A 25,238-nucleotide genomic window follows, 5' to 3' on the forward strand; every position below is an offset into this window, starting at 1 on the left:
TACTGTAACCCTTCTATTAATCACGATAAAAATTATTTAAAAAACAATAAATGTATGAAATAAAAAAACTGACCAATCCTTTCTGGTCTGTTCTCAGACGGCAAATAAGATGTTTAAGTCTGTAGATGTAAAGTCTAAGCACTTTAGGTTATAAATGAAGCATAGTTGCAGAGATGTGTTTTCCTTATCTATAGGAGGAGCCCCGATGTTCAAGCAAAAGAAGAGTTATGGAAGCATATTCAGTGAGTATTGGGGTCTTTACTTCCTTGTTCTAGATACAGGGAGTTTTAATGCAATCCCAAGAAGAGCCACTGAGAGGCAGCTTCGGTCTGCAGCTTACCAGTGGGCTACTGTGTGCTGTCCAGGCCTATGGCAGGGTCCTAGGCGCAGCAGCCCAAGAAAGCAGCTCCACATAACTCCTTTCTGATGTCACTTACCTCATCCATAAATGAACCTCTAACATTCCCACAGCTTATAAATAATACCAAGGAAAACCAGTCCAGAAGGAAACGAACACCTCTACCACAGGGGAAACAAGCAGGTCTGTTGTAGAAAACAAGGGATGGCAAAAGTGTACATGTAGACAAACTAAAGAAAGCAGAAGAGAGCGTCTTTCTTTAGTTTGTCTGCATGTACAGAACTACCTGAAGGGTTTCTTTCTGCTTTTACTTAAACACATTCTAGGTTTTTTTTTCTTTTCTTTTCTTGCCAGTGCTGGGGCTTCCACTCAGGGTCTGGGCACTGTCCTTGGGCTTTGTCAGAGCTATCACTCCACCACTTGAGCCACAGAACCATTTCTAGCTTTTTCTGTGTATGTGGTACCCAGGAATCAAACCCAGGATGTCATGTATGCTAGCCAAACACTGTACTGTTAGGCCAAACTCCCAGCCCAAAACATTCTAGTTTTTTCATTCATACCCCCCACTTACATTTCAGAACAAGATTATAAAGGGAAAAGACATATTTTGAAAGATATCAGTATGTATATATTGACATGGCAGCATTTTCTTTCATGATTATTCCCTTCCAGAAAGGAATTGGTTGACCCATCTGGATTGTCAGAAGAGCAATTGAAAGAGATTCCTTACACTAAAATAGAGTGAGTATGGTCATTGAAAATATTTTCATTAATGTTTTATTAATGCCAAGGGAGAAGTTCATTTTTCCTTTTCAGTTGTGTTCCTTGTAGTGCTTGAATTTCTATATTTTAACAGAAGAAATGAATATGGACTAAGTGGTAGTAGCTCACTGTAATTCTAGCTTCTCAAAGGCTGAGATCTAAAGATTGCAGCTCAAAGGTGGCCTGGGCAGGAAAGACCATGAGGCTCTTTAACGCTAATGAACCACCCAAACAGCTGGAAGTGGAGCTGTGGACTTTTCATTGTAGGTTGGCTTTGAACCTAAGTTCTGTGGATCTCAGCCTAAGTACAGATGGTGTAGCCCACCAGAGCTTGGCAAGATTGAACTCTTCATGGGAGGGTAGTAAAAAGCAGACAGGAGAATGATGAATGCTTTCTGATAGGAATGAGATCCTATTTTGACTTCATTGTATATTTATCTTCCATACTCCGGAAGAGAGTTTAACTAAAATTTAGATTGGTGGTTAAATACTCACATGTACTGAATTTAGATTGGTGGTTAAATACTCACATGTACTGAATTTAGATTGGTGGTTAAATACTCACATGTACTGAATTTAGATTGGTGGTTAAATACTCACATGTACATGCAAATATTCCAAACAGCTCTTGTTTCATGGATAGCTGAGGAAATACTATTATTATTATTATGATATCATGAAGTTTAAGTCACCAAAGTCTTTCAGCCTGTAAGAAGTCATTTTGCAGTTTTAGTATTCAGAAAGAATTTTGAATCATCCTGATTTATTTTTTCTCTGATTGTTTGCTTTCTCTTCTTTTTTTTCTTTCCTTTCCCTCCCTCCCTCTCTCCCTCCCTCCCTCTCTCCCTCCCTCCCTCCTTCTCTCCTCCTCCTCCCCACCTCATTCTTCTTGTTTCTTCTTGAGGACTCAGGCTGACCCAGTCTGCATCAGGCATTCTCATTCATCAAGAAGTTACCGCCAGTATTGAAGGTCCCAGTGTTCAGATGGGGAGCAATCACTTCTCTCAGAAGTGAAGTAAGTGGGCAGGTCTAAATACAGTAGCCTGTGGTTCCAAAACAGCCTTTTTTCAATGAGAGAAATAGCCCTCTTTCACTTAAGTTCTGAGTCTAGCTAGTAACCTATTCTATTTTGTGTGGAAGGGCGTGGTTATTGGGTTCATATCAGGAACTCACACTTGCAAGGCAAGCACTCAAAACCACGCAAGTCTAGCCTCCAGCCGTTTTTGGTTTTAGTTAAGTTTTTGATAGGGTCTGGGGAATTTTCTCCTTTTGAAGCTGGCCTTGGACCTTGATGCTCCCAGTTTCTACTTTCCAAATAGCTGGGAAGGCAGGCATGAGCCACCATGCCAAGGCTGTTCATTAATTCTGAAACTCTCTTGCAGTTCAAAAACAGATTTGGTACCACCTCTTCCTGTGACTCGATCCTCACATGCTCAGGGTGCTGGTGGCTCTACAGTTCATCAGGTTAGTAATAATGAAGTTTTAGAAAGTATACTACTGCTGGCAAATTTCAGAGGCTTCTTGTGCTTTGGTGCATTCCGTTTGGTAGGTAATCGATCATTAAGTATACCCTGAGATTCTTTCTTTTCTTGATGGCACTGGGATATGAATTCGGGGCATGGGCTTGGTAGGCAAGTGCTCTGCGACTTGAGCCATGCTTCCAAGATTCTATGTGTTAAAGACCATCTACAGGAAAAAGAGAAGGAAGGAGTGTGTGATGAAGAGGCAGTAGATGGAATCATGTAAAGCTAAAGACAGTACAAGGCCTAAAGTGATCTGACATTAAGATAATGCCTAAATTATGGGCAATTTGAAATGAAGAAACAATACCTTTTACCTCATTTCCCTGTGCCAGTAGTGACACTTGAAGTTACGCGCTGTGTCTTCTTAGCTTTTTGCTCAAGGCTGGCACTCTACCACTTGAGGCACAGCTCCACTCCCAACTTTTGGTGGTTAACTGTAGATAAAAATTGTATAGACTCTGCTGCCCAGGCCAGCTTTCATCCATGACCTTTAGATCTCAGCCTCCTGAGTATCTAGGAATACAGAACCACTGGTGCCTAGTTTCAAGTATTTTTCAAGCCAGAGAAACAAAGTCAAAATGGGGACAGATGTTATTGTTAACAATGGCAGACAGAAGAATTACTCAAATCCGAATCTATTTTTCCCTTCAAAAGGAGGTATGTACATCCTTGAAATTGGGTACAAATATGGTTAAAGACAACCGAAGGACATAGTGTCTAGCTGCCTTAACATAATCAATTTAACGCTCCTGAATTCGGTCTCAGAGAGCCTTGAATGTCATTCTGCAGGGTTTGACATTATTCTCACGGCAGAAGTTTAATAAGATGATATGAACTTAAAGACAGTTGGATGAACTTATAGATGCAGAAGTTGACATTTATGATTGGCTAGTGCCAGCCTGTCATTGTGCGGTTTTCATCCCATTATGAATCCTGTAGAGAAGCCAATTAAAACTACTGTGTCTCTCTCATAAAAACATGTTAGCTATGCAGTTTTATACATTATAAACTTGGGAGTTCATACATTACCTACAAAGCTGTTATGCTATTTTCCATTGCCCTGCTCCTTTCTTATCAATTACTTGATTATTATGTGCCAGATTATTGGGCAGTACCCTGTGGTACTTGTTGGGAAGTGAAAGAAGAGAGATGTGGGCAGAGGTACAAGCTAAACTGTGTAGCTCAGTCCCCTAATGGGATCTTATGGGAAGCTCTGGAGCTTCAGTCATCCTGTCTTGAGCTAAGGAGGTTGTTGTGGCTGAGGGCTGTTTTTGGAAGGCTCGTGGGATTGGATAGGGTGGATCTCAAATTGGAGCTGTGTAGCAAACCAGAATTTCCAATAATCCCAGCCCGGAATGGAAATCTGAGCAACACACACAGATTCTATAACAATGCATGTGATTTATCAGCATCACTGAAGAATTTCAAAAATGGCAGATTAGGCCAGGAGCATGTCCTAGTGGTAGAGCGCGCCTAGCATACATGAAAATAGCTAGAAGCAGTGCTGTGGCTCCATGGTAGAGCACTAGCCTTGAGAAAGCCCAAGGACAGTGCTCAGGCCCTAAGTTCAACGCCCCCCCTCCGCCCCCCAAAAAGCAAATTATACAGAATAAATAGCTCTCATTTTGCTGTATGCAAGTCTAGAGCATCTTCTGTCAGCTGTGGTGATCCTAAGCCTGCTTTCAAATGAAACAGCTATCCACTGAGCACTGCAGGGAGTGGTACCCACCAGCTGAGCAGTCAGTACATCCTGGTGGATCACTTCATCTACTCTACTGCCCCAATAACTAGTGTCTTGCTTGTAAATAATTAATATTGTACACATTCTGTCCTTTTACAAAAACTACTTGGTGACTCTAGCATACACATGTAAAAATGTTTTCTTTAAGAAAAGAAATGGGTCCAAAGACAGCCTGATTGAAGCAAAACCTCATCCTATCTACATGCAATCTGACTGGAAAGCACACAGCAAAAACAGTGAAAACTGTTCAAGCTGCCCACCTCAAGATAGAGACTTGATCGTAATGAAGAGGCAGGACTGGGCTGGGAAGGGTGTATCACGGGTACTTCTCAAACTGTGAATTAGCTAACTATTCGAGTATCTTGGACTTTTTGTCTCCAGGGTTTTCTCTCAAACTACTGCCTCTGCTCTAGTGTGTAGTTACACTCTTCCTTTTAGTCATCTGGGCTACAGTAAACAATTCCCTCTACTTTTCATTTCACTTTTGGCCACTTTGCAACCTCAGACCTACCTACAACCTCTACCCCAGATTGGATTTATGCCTGAGGCCTTATGGTTCATTTCTGTTCTGGAGCTGCTTGTATCACAAGAAAATTGCTGCCTCACAGCTACATTTGGGGCCAGTAAGCTTGTGGTAAAACATCCTTGTTTAACTGGTCCAAGCCAGACTAAATCCTACCTGCCCTGGTCTGTTATTTCCTGCTATAATAAAGCCCAAACCCTAAGTGGTCTAACCTTTTCTACCCATCTCTTCAGACTTACCACCCTCAGCCCCTGTAATAGCCAGCTATCTTACAAAAGGGAAGAACAGCATAAGCCATAGAAGGGGCTAATTTTCCTTGCCCCTACTATCCTAAAAGGTATCTTTTTAGGCCCAACCTGACTAGCTAGCTCATGCTTCTGACTCAGATGACATGACAGAATTCATCTCACAAAGAAAACTTTGACATATTTCTTCACCAGCTATATATCCTTCCAGAGGAGCTATGTTTTAGGGATTGTTTCCAGCTCTTAGTACAGTGCTTTGCACTCAATTCTAGCTGCTCAGGAGCCTAAGATTGGAAGGTTGTGGTTTGAAGCCAGCCTGGGCAAAAAAGCCCCTGAGAATCTATAATCTCCAATTAACCAAAAAACAGCTGGAAATTAAGCTGTGGCATAAGTGGCTGAGCAGTAGTCTTGGGCACTAAAACCTTAGGAACACTGTATAAACTGTGAGTTCAAACTCTTGAATGGTGCACAGAAAAAGAAAAATACCGAATGCACATACAACCACCCCAGCGAATATAGTAAAGCACACACAGGAGTTAAACCATGAGGTAGCTAGTGTAATTATTTGCAAGAAGAAAACCTTGTTAGTAGTGATCTCAAGGCTATCAGACATGCGGATGAGACTTCAGAAAGATTTGAAGTTACTGGTAATAAAGATTGAACCTTCCCTTAGAATTTTCAGTAACAGAAGACTGTTTTATGGTGAATAAAAGACTTAAAACACAGGTGTCAAACATTAAAACATTTATTCATAAACTGTCTTGAACGTATAGTCGAGCATGCTGGATAGGCATTTATGTGTTCTGTGCAACTTCCGAAGATCAAACACCTAAAATCCTCACCATGGACGGCCTAAAAGAAAAAAGCAACAACTTTTGAAAACATGTGCCACATCTTTACTAGACAGTGCATGCTTCTTTACCAAAAAAGTTAACACTATTACTGCATTCAGCTCTGAATACCAACACACCTTTACATTTAGCCAATGAGAACGAATCTAAGCTATCTAGAAAGCCCCCATTTTGTGTTATTTCTTTCCTACACCATTTTATTTGCTAACTTTGGGGCAGATGTACTAACGATGAACCACAATATTGAAAAATCGCTCCCCCCCCCTCCCCGTGCAACTCCCTTATCACCTTACCTGAAGTGCCACATGGTTTTCAACCAGGACAAGTCTCCTCGAGCACTCATCTTTCACCTGGAGAAAATTTAGTTCAAACTGGTTAAGGGAACCACACACCAAACGCGGGCCATCTCAGAGACCACTTATACATGCAGATGAACATAAAAGCGCGCACTGTCGCTTGTGCAGCTCCACCACCAAAGATACCAAGAATTTGAGGGCAGGAAAAGGCTGCAAAGCATTTATTTGCGCCTTTTTTGACACCGCATTCACTAGTTCGCGAAGGTGAACGGGCAACACAAAGGCTACCAGGAAAGCTGCCTGGGGCCTGGGCTGCAGCCACGTGCGCGGGAAGACTTGCCTGCCAAGATGGTGGTGTGCACTCACTCACTCTCCCGTCACGTCCGGGCCCAGGAAGCAGGAGTAATGACCGACATCCTCAGCCGCACCTCGGGTGTGGGCCCGGCGGCTGCAGCGGAGGGAAGCGTCCGCACTGGTCCTCCAGGCCGTCCGCCATCGCACGCCAGCGAGCACAGGCCGCAGGCCGCCTCCCGCCCTCCGGGACTTTCTCGGGAGAAAACCGCCGACTTAGGCCCCAGGTTGCAAAGCCGGGCGCCGGGCACGGGGGCTATCCCGGCCAGCGCCCAGGTGTGGAAGGCCTGAGGGAACACACCGGTCCAGACGCGCTGGCGCACAGCCCCATGGCTGCCACTGAGAGGAGGAGAGCCACGCCCCCTTCCCAGAATGCTCTTCTAGGCTGGAAGGACCCATCTCCGCAGGGCGCGGGGGAGGCGTGTGCCAGCGGACCGTACCATCTGCCGCCGGACTCTCGCCTGCCGCGGTGAGGCCGGAGGCCACAGGCGCAGGGCGAGCCCAGCGTCCGCAGGCCCTCTGGAAGCCCGAAGCGCGTTCCCGGTTGGAACCATTCTGGTGACAGAAAAAACGTTTTCTTGGGTGTGGTCTGAGCAGCAGGTGCGGCCCAGAGGCCTCAGACTGGAACACCGACCGCGCCGCCCACCGTCTCCAGTGGAGGGACAGTAAGGTCATTCATGAAAACGTTTGTGGTAATGGTTAATGAGGAGGACACAGAAAACACAAATAGGGAAGGAAAACCCGAGAGCTGGCCCGACTCCGGGGCCGCGCCTGGGTAATCCTGGCTACTCAGGAGGCTGGGACTTGAGGATCAGGGTTCGAAGCCAGCCTGGGAGACGCTTCTCTCCAATTAACCAACAGAAAGAGAAAGGCCAAAGTGGCGCTGAGGCCCCGGGGTAGAGAGCTAGCCTTGAGTGACACAGATCCAGGAGAGCGCCCAGGCAGGAGCAAGCGCGCGCGTGCGCACACGAGCGGGCCTGCAGCTCAGCGGTTGGAGGCCCTGGGTCTTAACACGAGTACCGTTATAAACAAAGAAGGTGTTTCCGGCTGCACTCCAGGCCAGGGAGAGAAGGGGGAGCAGGATTATATTTAAACATGCAAATTAGCTCCTCCTCCTCCTCTTCTTTCTCCTCCTCTTCCTCCTCCTCCTCCTCCTCCTCCTCCTCCTATCTTTCTTTTTCTTTTTCTTCCTCTTCTTTTTATACTCCTCCTCCTTCTTCCTCTTGTCAGTCCTGGGGCGTGTACCCAGGGACTGAGTACTGTCCTTGAGCTTTCTCAAGCCTAGCACTCTACCACTTGAGCCTCCGCACCATTTCTGACTTGTTTTTCTATGTATGTGTTACCAAGGAATCAAACCCAGGACTTGGTGCATGCCAGGCAAGCACTCTAACATTAGGTCACACTCCCAGCCATAGCTACATATTATTTTATTATTTTACGATGTAATCAATATAAGTCTATCCATAACATGGTTTTTTTGTTTGTTTGCTTTTGTTTTTGTTTTTTTTTTTTGGTCCTAGGGCTTGAACTCTGGGCCTAGGCACTGTCCTTGAGTTGAAGAGCTCAAGGCTACCACCCTACCCTTTTAAGCCACAGAGCCACTTCCAGTTTTCTGGAGTCTCACATACTTTCCTGCCCAGGGTGACTTTGAATCACAATCCTCAGATCTCAGGCTCCTGAATAGCTGGGATTACAGGCTTGAGCCACCAGTGCCATGTGGGGTTTTACGTTTAAATTCCTGCTAACTCTTAAATTTTTTATGCATAATATACTCTGAACACATTTAGTTCACACAAAGCATGTTTCAAATGCTCTCAGTCAGTAGCTGACAAGGCTAGCAATGGAAAGTGTGGAGATGAACTTGGAGCAAAGCTGTGTTTGTGTGGTCATGAAACTTCTGGATTCAAAACCAGGTGCCAGTGGCTCCCCCTTTGAATCCTAGAGATTTGGAAGCTGAGATTTGAATATCACAGTTCAAAACCAACCCTTGGCAGAAAAATCTGCAAGAATTGATCTCTAATTGGCTAGCAAAATAGCTCTCCTAGAGGTATTACTCAAGTGGTAGAGCACCGGACATCAATTTAAAAAAGTAGAGCAAGGGTGTAAGGCCCTGGTAATGGAAAAAAAAAAAAGGAAAAAAGAGAAAGGACAATGATCTGGGAACAGCAGGCTGTGGTGATGGTACCTGGCACAGAGCAAGGAATGAAGTGGAAATGTATGAGACAGACAGAAGCAAGACATGCAAGGCTCATAACTGTGAAAGATATTGGGCTTTTATGCTGAAATTTTAGAATTATCACCATAGAGATATAGCAGAGGTTATTTTGTTTCTTCCTGTTAAGTGTAATCCTTGCAGAGGAGAAAGGTAGTGAGACAGGCTGTGTGGTTAAAGGCAGACTCTCCTAGCTCTTGTAAGTCTTATGAGAGACTCATCAAAAGACTAGTTCAGCCCTTTTTTTTCTTTTTAATGCATTTTATTGCTATTATAAAGGTGTTAAAGTTATCTAAGTCAGATAAAGAGTTGGGGATTTTTTTTGGTTTAGTTTTTGTTTTGTGGGTCATGGGGCTTGACCTGGGCCTGGGCTTGTCCCTGAGCTCTTCAGCTCAAGGCTATCACCCAACCCTTGAGCCAAGCCCCACTTCTCATTTTCTAGAGCTTAAGTGGAGATAAGCGTCTCAGGTCCTTTTGTGCTGGGGCTGGCTTTGAACCTTGATCCTCAGATCTCAGCCTCCAGAGTAGTTAGGGTTACAGATGTGAGCCACCACACCCAGCTTGTATATTTGTTTCTGAGCAACATCACTCCTTCTCCCATTCTTTCCCAGTTTCTCCCTCCCATCCCCACCCACAAGTTGGATAGTTCATGTTCAACATAGTGTGTATTGAGTATCACTGTGGCATTGGTTTACCATTTGTCCTTCCATTTCTGTGCCTCCTCTTACACTTCAAAGACAGATAAAGGAACAAACAAGACAAAAAGAAAAAAGAAAAAATGGCAACAAGCAAAAAAAACCCTCTTGCTTACATTTCCTGGAGTTCCTTTGTGTTCCTCTTCAAAGAATATCCTCCTATCGTGTTACTGTATGACTGCATAGAATCTTAGGTATTTTATCATGTCCCAATGTATTTTTTTGAAAACCACCCAGCATATTTACTTGTAGGTTTATAGGCACGTTCTAGCTACCACTAATGCGTGTGTCTGGCTTACTTACGTTCTAACCAGCATAATTTTTTTGCAGTCCTGACCTTGAAGTCAGGTCCTGAGCACTGTCCTTGGGCTTTGTGAAGGCTAGAACTCTACCACTCGAGCCACAGCAGCACTTCTGGCTTTTTTCTATGTGTGTGGTACCAAGGAATTGATTCATGCATGCTAGGCACGCACTCTACCATTAGGCCAAACTGCCGGCCCCATTTAGCACAATTTTTTCCAAGTCTTTCCATTTTCTTAGGAACGGTACAATAGAGATCCCCTATGCCCCAGGAATTCCTCACCTGGGCAGTTATCCAATAGAGCACAACCAGGTTCATTGCAGCATTATTTACCATTGCTAAGATATGGACTCCATCTAGATGCTCCCTCAGTGGATGAATAGATCAAGAAAATATGGTGTATATGTATACACAATGCCACTCTACTCATCCATCAGAAAGAATGATATTGCACCTGTTGTTTCTTTTAAAAGAAAACAAAAGGAAAAGAAAAAAAACATGTCTCATCTGAAGTATAAATTAAATATTGTATAAATTAAATATTTAGAGTTAATATATATTCAGCATAATTCCAAGTTGTTTGGGAAAAATTACAGGAAAGGAAAGAAAATGTAGTATAGCCTAGTGATGATTAAGATGAATATGTTCACATATAATTTCAGAAGACGTGGATTGTCTTCCTTTGGTTAGCAAAAGCTACATAAAATCCCCCGTGCAGCATCAGTGGCGGAAATCTGCCAGAAAGGTGGCCTTGTCCATGAGAGCCATAGGCTAGTGGACTGCTCCATAAATACAAACTTATCAACAATCCCAACAGGCCCGATGTCAGTATGTAGAATGACCACCAGGTGGCGGTAGAAGACAATCACACACACAAAAAATCACACTGCTTTAGAATCACATCACACACCCACTTCAATTTGAATGAAATTACAACTAAGTAACCATATTAAGTATAACCATCTCATCTTTCAGGAATTTTTTAAACCTAGTTTCCATTCTACATTTTCAGAATTACGACAGATTTTCTTATTAAAATCCTGGTGAAATTATATAAAAAAGACTTGTTTGGGTAGGTTACTTTGTATACCCCTGAAATGTTCTGCATGTCAGTTCAGACAGGAATGAACATCTCACACTGGCAACTGCCTGTGTACTGCAGATATGTATGTCCCGAACCAACTGGGAAAGTAAGGCTGCAGCGGCCTGGAGTCAGCCTGCCAGGAAATACACATAGGAATGTGGGCTGAATTACTCGTAAGTACTTCTGCTATGGGTTAGGCAGCTCATTCTGTCTTAAATTTTTTTTTAGTCAGGTATGACTTGATTGCTATGTTAGTCACACTCTGGAAAGAAATAGCTGCTAAATGAAACTATGTGTCTTTTATTTTTATGACTAATTATAGATATAGCATGTGGTTCATGTTCACATGATTCCAAGAACATTTTTAGAAAACTCCGTTTCCACGTCAGTAACTTTGCCTTTCCATGGTGTGGCAGCCTTCTTCCTTTCCCTTCCGTTCCCTTCTCTTCCCTTCCCTTCTCTTCCCTTCCCTTCTCTTCCCTTCCCTCCCCTCCACTCCCCTACCCTCCTGTCCCTTTTTCCCTTCTCCTTCCCTTCTCCTTCCCTTCCCTTCTCCTTTCTTCCTTCCTTCCTTCCTTCCTTCCTTGCTTCCTTCCTTCCTTCCTTCCTTCCTTCCTTCCTTCCTTCCTTCCTTCCTTCCTCTTTCCTTCCTTTCTTCCCTCCCTTTTCCCCCTGTTTTTCCAAGACTGGGGTTTGAACTCTGTATTAAATGCTTTCAAGTGCTCTACCACCTGAGCCACACTTCGAACCCTAGCAGTCTTTCTTTGGGAAGCAGGCAGACAGATGGTAGGAAAATGTCTGGTTAGGTGAATACTTTGGTGAGGACAGGATAAGAGAAACAGCAATGATAGAACTTGATTTTTTAATAAGTGGCATTAGTTGTCTTCAATCTGTGGCAGAGGATTCCTGGCTATTCCACTAGACTTGGAGTTTCACAAATGGATAAGCAACTCTCCAACAGGCAGAACGACGTAGCACTGAGAAATAATGGGAGGACAAAATGATGGGAGGACAGAAATGTCTAGTATAGGATGCTTCCAGCTTCAAAAAAAGAATTTTATTTCAGAAAATTCTTCTCTGTAATGGTAACTGTAGCAGAATCCCTGTCATAGGCCATGAAATAAATGCTTGGCCATTTCCTGTGTTCAGTGGTTCTCCTCATGAGAAGCCACAATGGGTTGATCAGCTGCCACAGGAAACCTAAGCCTTGACACAGCCCAGTGTTCCTCTTTAGAGCTAACAAGTGCAGAGAACTTGGAAACTTGCATTTGAACAATTTCAGAGATTGCAAGTCTCTCATAAATGTATTCCTGAGTGAAGGGAAAAGTGAGTTCAGGGGATGGAGGCCTCTCAATACTTTAGCAACTGATGCATCATTGAAAGAATTTCACATTTCCTTTTAGTTGTGAGGACTTGTATTTATTTTCTTAAGCCATTGTTGAGCTAACATGAATCTTCATGAGAGGGCAGGTTGGAAAATTCAGTATTAATTTACCCCAATAATCCTAATATGTATCTTTTGTTGTTGTTGTTTTGGTTTCGTTAGATGACAGAGGCAATATTAAGATCTTAAATGTGACCTCTGTACCTCTGTTCCTTTTGCTTCTGAGATGTGGTCGAGTCCCAAATGTTGGGATGAGCACAGTCGTGCCCAGCACATCCAGCTCCTAAATGAACTGCCTGGGCATGTGATTTTCTATGGTGGTGCAGCCAGCTCCACCCGAATGAGCCCATCTCTGATGGGAGTGGTGGAGTGAAGAGACTGTGAGCAAGAGAGTGAGTCCTTGGTGGATGGCAAGGTGGCCCCTCCCCCATGAGGAAAGGCTGAGACCAGTTGATTTGTGTATCTTACAATGTGAGAGACTCGGGGAATAGTAAAATGCACTGGACTGGACTAGCTGGAGCTGCCGCTGTCTGGCAGTGGTGCTCATGGGAGAAAGGACTTTGGTGGGGACATGGGCATCTCACCTGTGGCAAAAGTACATGTTTCCCTACATCAGAAGTGAGAGTAAAAAGACTTGTGATAGGATCTCCCAGTGCACCTCAGGCTGGCATTGAACTTGTGATCAGCCTGCCTCAACTTTCTTAGTACTGGGATTGGAGGCATGTACCACTAGGCTTGCAAAGAAGTGAGATCATTTTAAAGGAGACTTTGTGTGGAACAGGGTTGCCTATAATGGACTGGGGCGGGGGTGGGGCAGGGACCACAAACAGTAGGCCCAAGTGAAGAGATTAAGAGACCCACCTGCACATTGTTCAAATCCCAGCAATGCTGATCACTTGGTGACCATGAGAGGGACTAGAGTGAGAATGGTAGAAGAAAGTGAGCTCATACTACTACCTGTATTGTAGAAAGTTCCACAAGGGAAGCTGGTTAAATTGTGTGTGTGTGTGTGTGTGTGTGTGTGTGTGTGTGTGTGTGTGTGTGTGTGTGTGTGTTGTTTACTGAGGCTTGAGCTCAGGGACTCCTGCTCTCATTTGGCTTTTTTTACGGAAGTATGGTGCTCTACCACTTGAGCCACATCTCCACTTCTAGATTAATTGAGTTGAAATAAATTGAGCCAGAACTAACTGAGCTAGATTCTACTTTGATTAACTTCTAGTGTTTGATTGAGGTAAGAGTCTCATAGACTTTTCTGCCCAGGCTGGCTTTGAATTATAATTCTCCAAGTTCAGATGAAGCAGTAGCTAGGATTATAGGTATGAGCCACCCCTACCTGACTGAAGTAAGAATAGTCTTACAACTTTTAGAAATTGTTATTATAGGGCCAGCAGCATGGCCTACTGGTAGAGTGCTTGCCTAGCATGCACAAAACCCTGGGTTTGACTACTTGGTACCACATAAACAGAAAAAGCCAGAAGTGGCATTGTGGCTCAAGTGGCGGAGCACTAGCCTTGACAAAGTTCAAGAACAGTCCTTAGGCCCTGACTTCAAGCCCCAAGACTGGCAAAAATGTTATTATAAAGATGATGTACAGAGGGGTATAGTTACATCAGGTAAAGAGTACATTTCTTTTTGGAAAATGTCACCCCTTGCTTTGTTCTCTCCCAGTGTTTCCCTCCTGCTCCCACCCACCCATTGTACAGTAAATTTTCAACTTAGAGTCTAGTTGCTAGAGTCTAGTCTGCTGCCTTTGTCCACTCTCTCTATCCATTTCTGTGCTTCCCCCGTAGACTTTCTATTCTTTGTTGTGTTTTTTTCTTTTCTTAAATGTTGGGATACTGTATAGAGGAGTTATAGTTACATTCGTCAAGTAGTAGTGCATTACTTCTCACACGTTGATACCCCTTCTCGTGTTTTGGTCCCCATTCCCCTCCCATCCTCTCCTTCCAATCATCTTGTTTTCCCCTCATCGCTTTCCTATTCCAAATAAACAAATAAACATATATACAGTATATCAGGTAACAAGCTAAGATATTGTAACATTATGAGATTAACCAATGGACAAAAAAAGAAGAGAAATAACATAGTATATTAAGAACAATAATCACACAAGATAAAGCTCTGGTTCCATATCCTAGAGATCCTTTCACTTAGTCTCATCCTATATGACCTTCTCTATCTAGGTTTTGAGCTATTGCAATCCTCTGCTAGGGGAATCCTAGGTGTGTACTAATTATTACAAATGAGGGAAACCATGGAGCCCATGTTCCTTTGGGTCTGGCTTAGTTCACTTAATGTTATTTTTTCCAAGTCTTTCCATTTCGCTATGAATAGGGGGATGTCATTCTTTCTGATGGCAACAGGGAATTCTATTGTGTATAAATACCACATCTTGATCCATCATCTACTGAGGGGCATCTGGGTTGATTCCATATATTAGCTATGGTGAACAATGCTGCAATGAACATCATTGTGCTAGTATGCCTTCTATTCTTGACACTTAAAGGTACAGCAAGAGCATGACACTTCTCATATTTCTATCCAGTGATAGGAAAGGAATCCAGGAAGCTGATCTGAAGTATCAGAGAACAGAATAAAGCTACTTTCTGCTCACATCCTGTGTGAACCAAATGAACCACTCAGTAACTTGTCCATTGCTATGTGTGGGAATACCCATAACCGTGGATAGATTCTAAGCATGATTGCATTACCCATCACCAGTGTTCTCAGGCCATTACCCACTCCATTTGAGTCTTAAACGTTTCCCCCATAGAAGACCTCCTGGTTCCTTTTAGCTTTGTAGTTCTGTGATTCCATTTTATGGCTGAGCCAAGGTTTGATATGCACATAGAATTCATAGTTGTAAATTTTGTTTACACTCAAACTTTTTCCAGAAGGGACAAAACTAACCAAACCTCCATGTTCCATTGGCCTTTGCACTGCGTTGCACTAAATATAGCATTAAAGTTTGCTTGTTCCTTCAGTAGTTTTCCTCTTTGCTATACTTTATGTAGAAAAGATTAGTGAGGTGCAATACTATGAGCACATGTATTTTCTGACTCCCCCATATAAATTCTGCTGATTCAGTCAACATGTGGTGTTTATATTTTCTGGATGAAAAATCACAGGCAAATGAAGTTCCAGAAAGTAAAAGGAATAGCCAGTTTAATATAATCAAATATTATAGAACTCTTAGACATTTTGGAATTTATGAAAGAGTTCTGCATTACCTCATGGGCATCAAAAAGTAGTCCCAGTTTGTTGAATTTTAAGTTTCTTCCTAACACAGCTGTTGTCTCAGTTTACATAATTGTCTGTAAATTCCTGTCTGTCTCTGACATGCCCAGGAAAGAGTCGACACGACCAAATCATGTCTTTAACTAGTTGAGCTATTTTAAATGATACCAAAAGGTGTGCATTGTAGTTCACCTGAAATGAGATCGTGATTAGAGTAGCATAAAGCAGACAGAATGAGTGGGCAGCAGACATTTTAATCTGCTTGCTGCTTTGCTAGGCTTCCTAAAAACTCAAGTATTATAATAGAAACGTTTTGCTATAGATCTTTTTTTTTTTTTTCCAGTCCTGGGCTTGAGCTCAGGGCCTAAGCACTGTCCTTAGACTTTCTCAAAGCTAGAGCTCTACCACTTGAGCCTCAGCACCACTTCCAGCTTTTTTCTATGTATGTGGTACCGAGGAATCGAACCCGGGTCTTCATGCATGCTAGGCAAGCACTTTAACCACTAGGCCAAACTCCCGGCCCTGCTATAGATCTTTACTTGCTTGGGTGTATGTTAGTTTTAAATTCGGTCAAACATTCAATCTTTTTCAAATAAAAGGCTTTCAGTTTAACACTGTACACAAACTACCCATTCATACGCAGAGCACCTGTCTTGTTAAACTAGAGCAACAGTAGCAAAAACTGTAACACCCCAGTGCCCATAACCTGATAGACTTGTTATTTTAATCTACTTTTCATTTAAATATTCACAAAGTTTCCTTCACTCTCTCTAGCCTAATGGTTTAGTTCTCACCAGAGGTCATCTTCAAATTCACCATGCAACCAAAACCTCAGAAATCTCAGTATCCAACACCCAATGCCCCACTGGAACACAATGTGTTGGGAAGTCAAATATAATAAAATGCCTTTTCAGAAATCTGTGTCTATTAGTTCCATTTTTCTTAGGGTCCGAAGACTTGCTCCATGTAACAGTGATTAATGAGGAACAGTTGGATAGCGTGAAGTAGCTGTTTCAGAGAGAAGTTTGTTTTCAGCCTTACTGGACTGTTAAGTGCTCAGATCTAGCTAAGTGATATGGAGGGGCAGTACTTACTGTGAATTAGAAGGTAGCCAGAGCACGATTCTTTATTCTAGACTTCTGATGGTGTTATTTGTGGCCACATAGCACATTTTCCATGGATTAGTGTAGCCAAGGAGCCACATGTGATTTAATGGAGCAAGAGCCCCATCTATGTGGTCATTGTGATTGGTTCACTCAGGACAAACTGGCCCCAACCTGGGCCCGGTGGAGCCTTTGTGTGAGACTTGCCTCTACTTGGGTCAAGAAAACTTCCCTGTCTGTGTGTTCTGATAGTGGGAAGAGGGCTGAGCATTGTGCCTGCAATACACCAGGAGGCAGGACAGAAACAGGACAGGGGACAAGTGCTGGTTTTCCTTTAGGTCTGCATCTAGATCTGACTTCAGCTCTGCTATACATCTCCTGTTTTTGTTTGTTTCATTTGTATCTCTTTTATTTGTCCCAACACATATAGCCTTCAAATAAACATTAAAAAAGGTTTTGCTATAAAATGTATCTACTATGTACTTCCACCTGACATGCACTATGCACTTCTTTAAAAAAATGGATTTTATAGTAATCCAAGTCATCTATCTATCTATCTATCTATCTATCTATCTATCTATCTATCTGTATATACCAAGATTTTTCTGAGTAGCTACCTATTCTAAAACATAGTGGCTTAATGGCATTTGCTGGGAAGTGAATGAAGCTAGATCAAATTATGTTGAGTGAGGTAAGTCAAGACCAAAGGAACAAAAGGCACATGGTATCCTTAATATGTGGATATTAGATCCACACAGTACAAGAGCAATGACTCAATATTTGGGTACCCAATGTTATGGACATGGTATTGGACATATAAACATAACTACATAGACATAAAATCTATGATGGGCTATATGCTCTATAGACATAATGTTTTATTTTTTTTTGTTTTTGTTATTTTCGTTGGTTTTTTTTTTGCCAGCCCTGGGTCTTGAACTCAGGGCCTTGGGCTTTCTCAAGGCGAAAACTCTACCGCTTGAGTCACATCACCAGTTCCTGCTATTTTCTATGTATGTGGTACTGAGGAATCAAACCCAGGTCTCCTGCATGCCAGGCAAGCACTCTACCACTAGGCCAAACTCCTGGCCCTAGATACAATGTTTTATTACATAGACTATTATGTATTTATGACATACAAACCCTCAGCTTAATTTTAGTTATGGTCTAAAATCTAAATGCCAGTGATTGTATATAGAGATTCCCTTCTTGAATACTTGTTTCTTAAACATGACATTTGAAATATGATGTAAAAATGAAAGTTAATAAATAAAAAAATAAAAAGAGAAAAAAAGACATAGTGGCTTGACAAAGCAACAAGAATTTAATTCGCTGGTCTTTGTATTGTCTGGGTAATTCGGATCTGAATTAGGATGAGCTAATTTTCAGTGGCCCTGCTTGTGGGTCTGGAGTGTGTTGTTGGGTTTCTCAGAGCTGACCAGTCTAGGGCAGCCTCACTCAGAGGCCTAGAGTTTACTGGTCTTAGTGGCAGGATACACAGAAGTGAGACTGGCCATGCATTACCATCAGGCTAGCCCTGGCTCGGTCACATGATCGTTGTAAGTGAGACTGAGAGTGAGTGATGGAGGGCTGCAAGTTCTCTGAAGGTTCACACTTGTTCTTGACACATCAGTCCTTCTGCACTATTCTTTTTGTTTCAGTTGAAGGAATGGGAATCTTTGTTTTTGGTGGGTTTTTGTTTGTTTGCATTTTGTTTTTGTTTTGATAGAAGGCCTGTGGCCTGGGCCTTGAACCTGTGATCCTCTGGTCTCTGTATCCAGGGTGCTAGGATTACAGGCAGTAATCTTGTTCTTAATGGGAGGAGCTGAACCCAAAGTGAACAGATGCAGGAAGGCATGGGATAACTCATCTATTAATGCACAAACTTCATTGAAGGTCATTCAGTTACAAAGCAGCAGAGACTGGATTCGAGAATTATTCTTCTGACTGAAAATTCACTGTTCTTCAACCTTTTTCTCAAGACTTGACAATAGATCCATGTGGTCCACGTGTCACAATCGAATTAGCCTCCAAATTCTTATCCTTAGATTATTTTTAAATAACCTTGGAGTTATTCTGAGTGTCCTTTGTTATAATAAAGATGTTCACTGTCCACAAATGGGGTATGCTTGGCTAACACTACATAAGCAAGTTGAGTCTTATTGAGATCCACAACAAAACCAAGGTTCCCAATTCCATCTGTATCATAGTTATAAGGAGAAATACCAGGTGTTATTTTAGAAAGGCAGATGAAGTAACATGGAGTACCTAGTTAACTTGTCAGCAATATAGGAAGGAAAGAAATGATTCTTTTGAGCACATGCCAACAGGAAGCTGGAATCTGGGGAGAGGTGGAATCTGTAGATGAGGAAGAATGTTGTCTACAAGCAGAGGAAAGAAATATGGCGTTCAGCCTCACTCCCGGGATCCTAAGGAAGCAGCCATGGCAGTGGCTTCCACTGAGAACCTTGACAGCCCGTGGGCAAGGCTCTAGGCTCCTTCCAGAGCAAGCCTTCTCCAAGTCATTGCAAAGAAGCAGAGCAAGTGTAACAGAGCCCAGAGCCAAGGCCCACAAAGCCAGGAACTGCATTGCAAGTCTTAATGGAACCTCAGTCAAAATCATTTTGTCACTTCTAAAACAATTTAGCTCAAATTTCTCTGTCATCCTTGGCTCACCAGTGCTAACACTGTTGTGTACATTCTTCTAGGTTAATCTTCAAGTTATTTGTGGGTAACATAGGCAACCTTAGGACCAAAATACAAACATGCATAGATTTTTGGGTAGAAAGGAAAGTCAGGAGGGCACAGAAAGTTATAGCGAAAGGCCAGTAACAGTGGCTCTTGCCTATAATCCCAACTAGTTGGGAGGCTGAGATCTGAGGATTGCGATTTCCTGACAGGAAAGTCCCTGAGACTTATTTCCAGTCAATCACAGAAAAAGAATAAGTGGAGCTGTGACCCAAGTGGGAGATCACTAGACTTGACCAGAATAAAGCTCAGAGACAGCTCCAAGACTCAGAGTTCTAGCCCCAGGACCAGAAATAAAAAGTTACAGTGGGTACCAAGAAAGCAGCTTCCAGGAATTTTCCTTTTATTTAAGTAGGATCCTCTCTTAGAAGGTAAAAGTTGGCAAGTAGAACTGAGCACTTGGGAACGTCTCAAAGATCATTTGTTTAAGGTGAGATGTCTGAAAACTTACCTTTGGGACGTAAGCATCAGAAAGAGGTGTTCAAATGTTTAAATGAGACAAGGAGGTGGTTGTTAAGGAAAGTAGATTGTGACTTTCAAGCTACCTATGGTGGAAAAGGTGATATTAGTATGTGTGTGTGTGTGTGTGTGTGTGCGCATGATTGCATGTGTGTACGCTGAAAACTGATCCCAGGGCCTTGACATGGGAAACACATGCTTTAGAACTGAATTATACCCTTAACTCCTATATTGTTTTAAAATGCCTCATTGTCTCCCATTTTCATGTCCTTTCACCGTATGGGTAAAGATGTTGCCTTGAGCACCTGCAGAGGTGCTGATTTGGAGTGTGGGGTGTGGAAGCATGGGGATGGGAAGAGCTTCAGTATATTCCTCACCCTTCAGAACCAGTCTAGGTTTAAACTCTCCTGGGGGATTTAAGTGATTTAGTTTAAAAGATTGTGCATTCTTACGAGGAATATTGTAGAATCACTTTAGTCCCCTCTTTACTGCTAGTTTCCATATGCATTCTGGTAGAGGAGAACCTGTACAGAGAAGTTGGGCCTTTCATTGAGCCTTTAGTATAGGGTGGTAGTACTGACATTCCTAGACTACATGTCATCAAACACCCATTCTTTCTGCTATCAGAAAGGTATATAGTATTCTAACCACCAGAGTAAAATCCCCAAATCACTTATCAATACAGACGATTAGAATTATAGATGTCATTTTATAATATTAAAGAAAAAAGTCAAGGAAATTAGAAGACACCAGATTGATAACCATTAGGTAAGTAGAAAGTAATTTCTGAAATCTCCCTTCCCCAGCTCAAGTAAGGACAAGCCCATTTAATCACAGATATGAGCTGCAGGAATTCCCTTGTTTACTACCAGCCACTGGAACCAATTTCACTTACAGTTTTGTCCAGTGCACTAAATAAATTAGAGGAAATTATGTAATGGTTGGAATTTTACTATGATGTGTCAAGAATTCAGAGATAACCAAAGAATCACTAAGTCTGCAAATACTTTTTTTTTTCAGTGATTGGCCAAAGCCTTCTAAATTTATATTTATAGAGGAGGAGAAAAAAAACAATCATTAAAGAATACTACATTTTTATTTTCAAGTTCTAGCTAAGAGTTTTTAAAGACCGGTTATTTGGAAAGCTTTCCTACCTTTGGTGGCTGTGTTAGCAATTTTTCAGTTACTGTAACAAATATTGGAGACAATCAGCTTATAAAGATAAAGGTTATTTTCGCTCACAGTTTTGGAGATGTGAGTACATGATTGGTTGGTCTCATTGTTTGGGGCATGGCAGCAGCAGCATGAGGCATAACCATTCACCTCATGGTGAAAAGAGGAAGAAGAAGAGACTGTAGTCTCAAAGTCTCCTTGAGGAACATACAGCCAATGATGAGAAGGCTTTTCAGGAGTTTCTGCTCTCTTAGGTTCCACAGGCAGGTCAGGGGCCAAGACTTTAACTCATGGGTTTTTGGGGAACACTTATCCAAATAAGAGCAATGGCTTGGACATGTTTCCAAAACCAAAATATAATCTAGGTGCCTTCTGGAGTCTTGTTAATGAATTCAAGTGTTAATCTTTACAAACTGCTTGATGATAAGATTTCTTACTTTTGCTGTCCACAAAAGGAAATCTGGCTGTGGCTGTTTCTCTTTAGTACTTGAATCTCTGAATTTCTCTGATTGGCCCCAGGCCAACTTCAGTTAAATATCTTACTTTTTAGAAACATGGTTTTTATTTTGGAATAACAGATGGTCAGAACAATTTTGAAAGACAGTAGAGCACATTCCCAATTGATGCTTCATGCATCTCTCCTTCCTCTTAACATCTGTAGTGGGCTGGACCTTATTTGGCAAAAGAATTGTTGTAAATGAAATAGGTTAAGAATCTCAGAATATGATTATTCTAAATTATCCCAGAGAGCCTTAAAAAATGACAAGCATCCACATTAGACACATGTAGAAGAGGAAGCCCTGGAGAGGGGAGGGAGTGGTCTTTCTACTGATGTCCTTCTTTGGTTCTAGGATCCATTTCAAGGTATCACCCAGTGCTTGGTTGTGATTGTCTATAGTCTCCACCAATGAGTTTCCCAGGCTTTCTGTTTGTCACGGCATTGATAGTCTTGAGGTACATTGCACAGTGACCCTTGTTTCCTCTGCCCCTTTTTTCATAATTCGATTGGAATTGAATTAGGGAGACAAATACCAGAAAGTGCCCTTGTTACTATACCAAAGTAAAGGATGATCTCCATGATTTATCATCCGTGATCTTAACTTCAATTACTGAGGTAAGAGCATGTTTTCAAGTTTATCCACTGTAAAGGTACTATCTACTCTTTTTATACTCCATTGCTCCAAAGCAAGTCTAAGTGCAGCTGATATTCAGTAAAATAAGAAATTATTAAGCTTATGGTCAGCATGTGTATGCATGCATACTCATGCATATTATATGGACCTTTTTTGTAAGAAAGTTGTCTTTATCTTTCTGCCTTCCCTCCTTTTGTTGTTTCCTTTCTTTCTCTCTTTCTGTTGATAATTTGCCACTATCAATGTATGCATATTTATAATATAATACATTTAGCATAATCCAATGATCTATTACAATATTATTTAGATGCTCAAATTGTTACAGTTTTTATGTCACTTGTGTTTTATTTATTTTTTTACTTTTCTTTTTTGGTACTGGTTATTGAGCCCAGGATGTTGCACTTGGTAGGCAAGTGCTTGGTCACTGAGCTACATCCCAATCCTTGTTTTTGTAATATAGTATTGGTTTAATTTTCGTTCTGTTCTCCAACTTATTAATAACCTATTACTCTGTAATAAATTGCTCCCAAAGTCGATGGTTTACAATAGTAAACATGGTTTTTTTAGTTTTCATAGTTCTAGAAGCTGTGTATGGCTTACTGGATACCTCTGGCTTATTGGGTCCCACACAATTCTGCCATGAAGGTATCAGTAAGAACTGTAATTATTTCAATTCATTTTTTATTTTAAAAGATTTTATTATCATTGATTTTTTTACATCATATTTCAAATATCATGTTTAACAAACAAGTATTCAAGAAAGGAATCTCTATATGCTATCACTGACACATAAATATTAGATCGTAATTAAAATTAAGCTGAGAGTTTGTATGTCATGGATACATATTGATCAATATAACATTCTGTATATAGAGTATAAACCCAATCATAGATTTTTATGTCTGTGTAGTTATACTTTTATCTCCAAGACTGTGTCAATGACCTTGGGTGCCTGAATATTGAGACATTGCTCTTGTACTGTTTGGATCTCATATCTACATATCAAGGAGACCATTCACCTTTTGTTCCTTTGGTCTTGACTTACCTCGTTCAACATGATTTGATTTGCGCTAGTTTCATCCACTTCCCAGTGAATGCCATTATTTTATCTTGCCTGTTGGTTATGTCAAATTCCATCGTGTGTGTGTGTGTGTGTGTGTGTGTGTGTGTGTGTGTGTATCTGCCATTTTTTGTATCCATTCATCTGTAGTGGGGCATCTGAGTAGTTTCTATCTCTTTGATATTGTATTTCACTTCTTTATAGGGAAAAATCTTCTTCCAGGATCACACACATGGCTAGTGGTAGCCCTCAGAACCTCACTGGCTACAGATACATCATTTAGTTCATTGCTCTGTAAATCTCTTCAAAGAAGAGCTCATGACAGTTGGCTTCTCTTAGAATGAGAGGGAAATCATAGTCATTTTGTAACCAAATGATGGACATGATATCTTATCACTTTTGTCACTTTATATTTGTCACAAGTGAGTCACTAGTTCAGCCTACACTCAAAGAAAGAGGATTATAAAAGGGATGAGTGTGAGGAGGCAAGAATCATGGAGGGTTATTTTACAGGCCACCTATCACATGCGGTACTTGACAGTCACATCAAATTGCTTCAGTTAATTGGAATGGGCAAAGGGAAAAAAATGAAGTGGGACGCATCAAAACAACCTGCGGATGGATTGAATGCTTTATTTCTAATAACGTTGAATATGTTGTCACTTAACGACATGGTTTCTCCCTTATTCTTCTTATTGGTAATTTACATATTTATATTTTTCTTGAATGTCTTCATTCACTCTTTCAGGAATACATGATAGGAAGCTTCCAGGCAGATATGACATTTCGAATGTAGGATGTGGGCTATGTGAGCTTTTTGGGGAACAATTGTCTATGCATATTTAGGTCCTACTTCCTGTCACCAGGTTTCTGTGCAGCATGTCTATGAGCCTCAGATCCATAACCCCTGGACTCTAGGATTTGTGCCTGTGATAAGAGGCAGTTGTTGCTCTTAGGGAAGCCATTGGATTGTGGTGAGGTCAGGCTGGAAGTGGTTCAACAAATATGCATCCTGGGGGAGCGAGCAGAAGGAAGAGAGGGCAAGGCAACTTCAGGAGAGCCCATGAATGCATTTGAGTTCTACACGTACCAGGAAGGCAGGTTTCAAGGAAGGCACATGGAATATGATTTTCAAGTATCTTTCTCTGCTTCTGAATTTAGAATGGACTTTCCATTTGCAGAAGAAGGGACTGATCCCAGCAGCAGTTCAGGCCCTGCCAGACAGCACAGCTGGGCACTTACCCCAGTCATCCTTCTCAGATGCCTTCACTTAGGCAGCTTATATGGCAGCTCCCCTGACAGGAAGATCCTGGAGTCCTGCCAAAAGGACATCCTCTTAATGTGCTATGAATTCGTGCAGTGGCCTGGGCCACAGCCAGTGGCCATTCTTTTGAGGAAGGAGATAAGATTACTCTCAACCTTAGGAAAGCATGAAGATGATGCATTAAGACTCTGGAGAAGCAAAAGCACATTTCCCATTTTATTACACTTATAAGAAAATAACAGTTTTTTCATTCCTTTAAAAATTTCACTGTCAGGATAATGTATAGAGGGGTTACAGTTACATTCATCAGGAAGTGGGTACATTACTTCTCGTACATTGATACCCCTTCTCAGGTTTTTGTCCCATTTTCCCTCCTCCCACCTCCTCGCAATCATCTTGTTTTCCCCCTTCCCTTCCCTATTTCAAATAAGCAATTAAACATATATTCAATATACCAGGTAACAAAGTCAGTTACAGTAACAACATGAGATTAGCCATAAGGGTAGAAAAGAAGAGAAATAACATAGTACATTAAGAACAACAATCACACAAGATAAACCCCTTGTTTCCATATATTCTTTTTTGGCTAAATATTTTATTTTATTTTTTATTGTTGGGATAATGTATAGAGGGGTTACAGTTACATTCGCCAGGTAGTAGGTGCATTACTACTCACACATTGATACCCCTTCTCATGTTTTTGTCCCCACTTTCCTCCCGTCACCTCCTCCCAAT

The 25,238-nt window shown here is 41.7% G+C and overlaps 1 protein-coding gene, 1 long non-coding RNA gene and 1 other non-coding gene across 9 annotated transcripts in view; 1 reads left to right on the forward strand and 2 right to left on the reverse strand.

Annotated features, from left to right (window-relative positions):
* The window catches only part of Epb41l4a (erythrocyte membrane protein band 4.1 like 4A), a 773,501-nt gene that overhangs the window by 348,517 nt on the left and 399,746 nt on the right, over positions 1–25,238 (forward strand). The gene's annotated exons all lie outside the window — the stretch shown is intronic.
* On the reverse strand, positions 5,882–7,001 carry LOC150064095 (uncharacterized). The gene is made up of 3 exons (XR_016535237.1): positions 6,640–7,001; positions 6,297–6,353; positions 5,882–6,004 (listed from the first exon to the last, which is right to left on the reverse strand). It is a non-coding gene; the product is annotated as an uncharacterized LOC150064095 (long non-coding RNA).
* LOC150064096 (small nucleolar RNA SNORA13) lies at positions 6,451–6,585 on the reverse strand. The gene has a single exon (XR_016535353.1). It is a non-coding gene; the product is annotated as a small nucleolar RNA SNORA13 (small nucleolar RNA).

Source organism: Megascapheus bottae, chromosome 4, assembly GCF_031878675.1.
Source record: "Megascapheus bottae isolate mThoBot1 chromosome 4, mThoBot2.hap1, whole genome shotgun sequence".
NCBI lineage: Eukaryota > Metazoa > Chordata > Mammalia > Rodentia > Geomyidae > Megascapheus > Megascapheus bottae.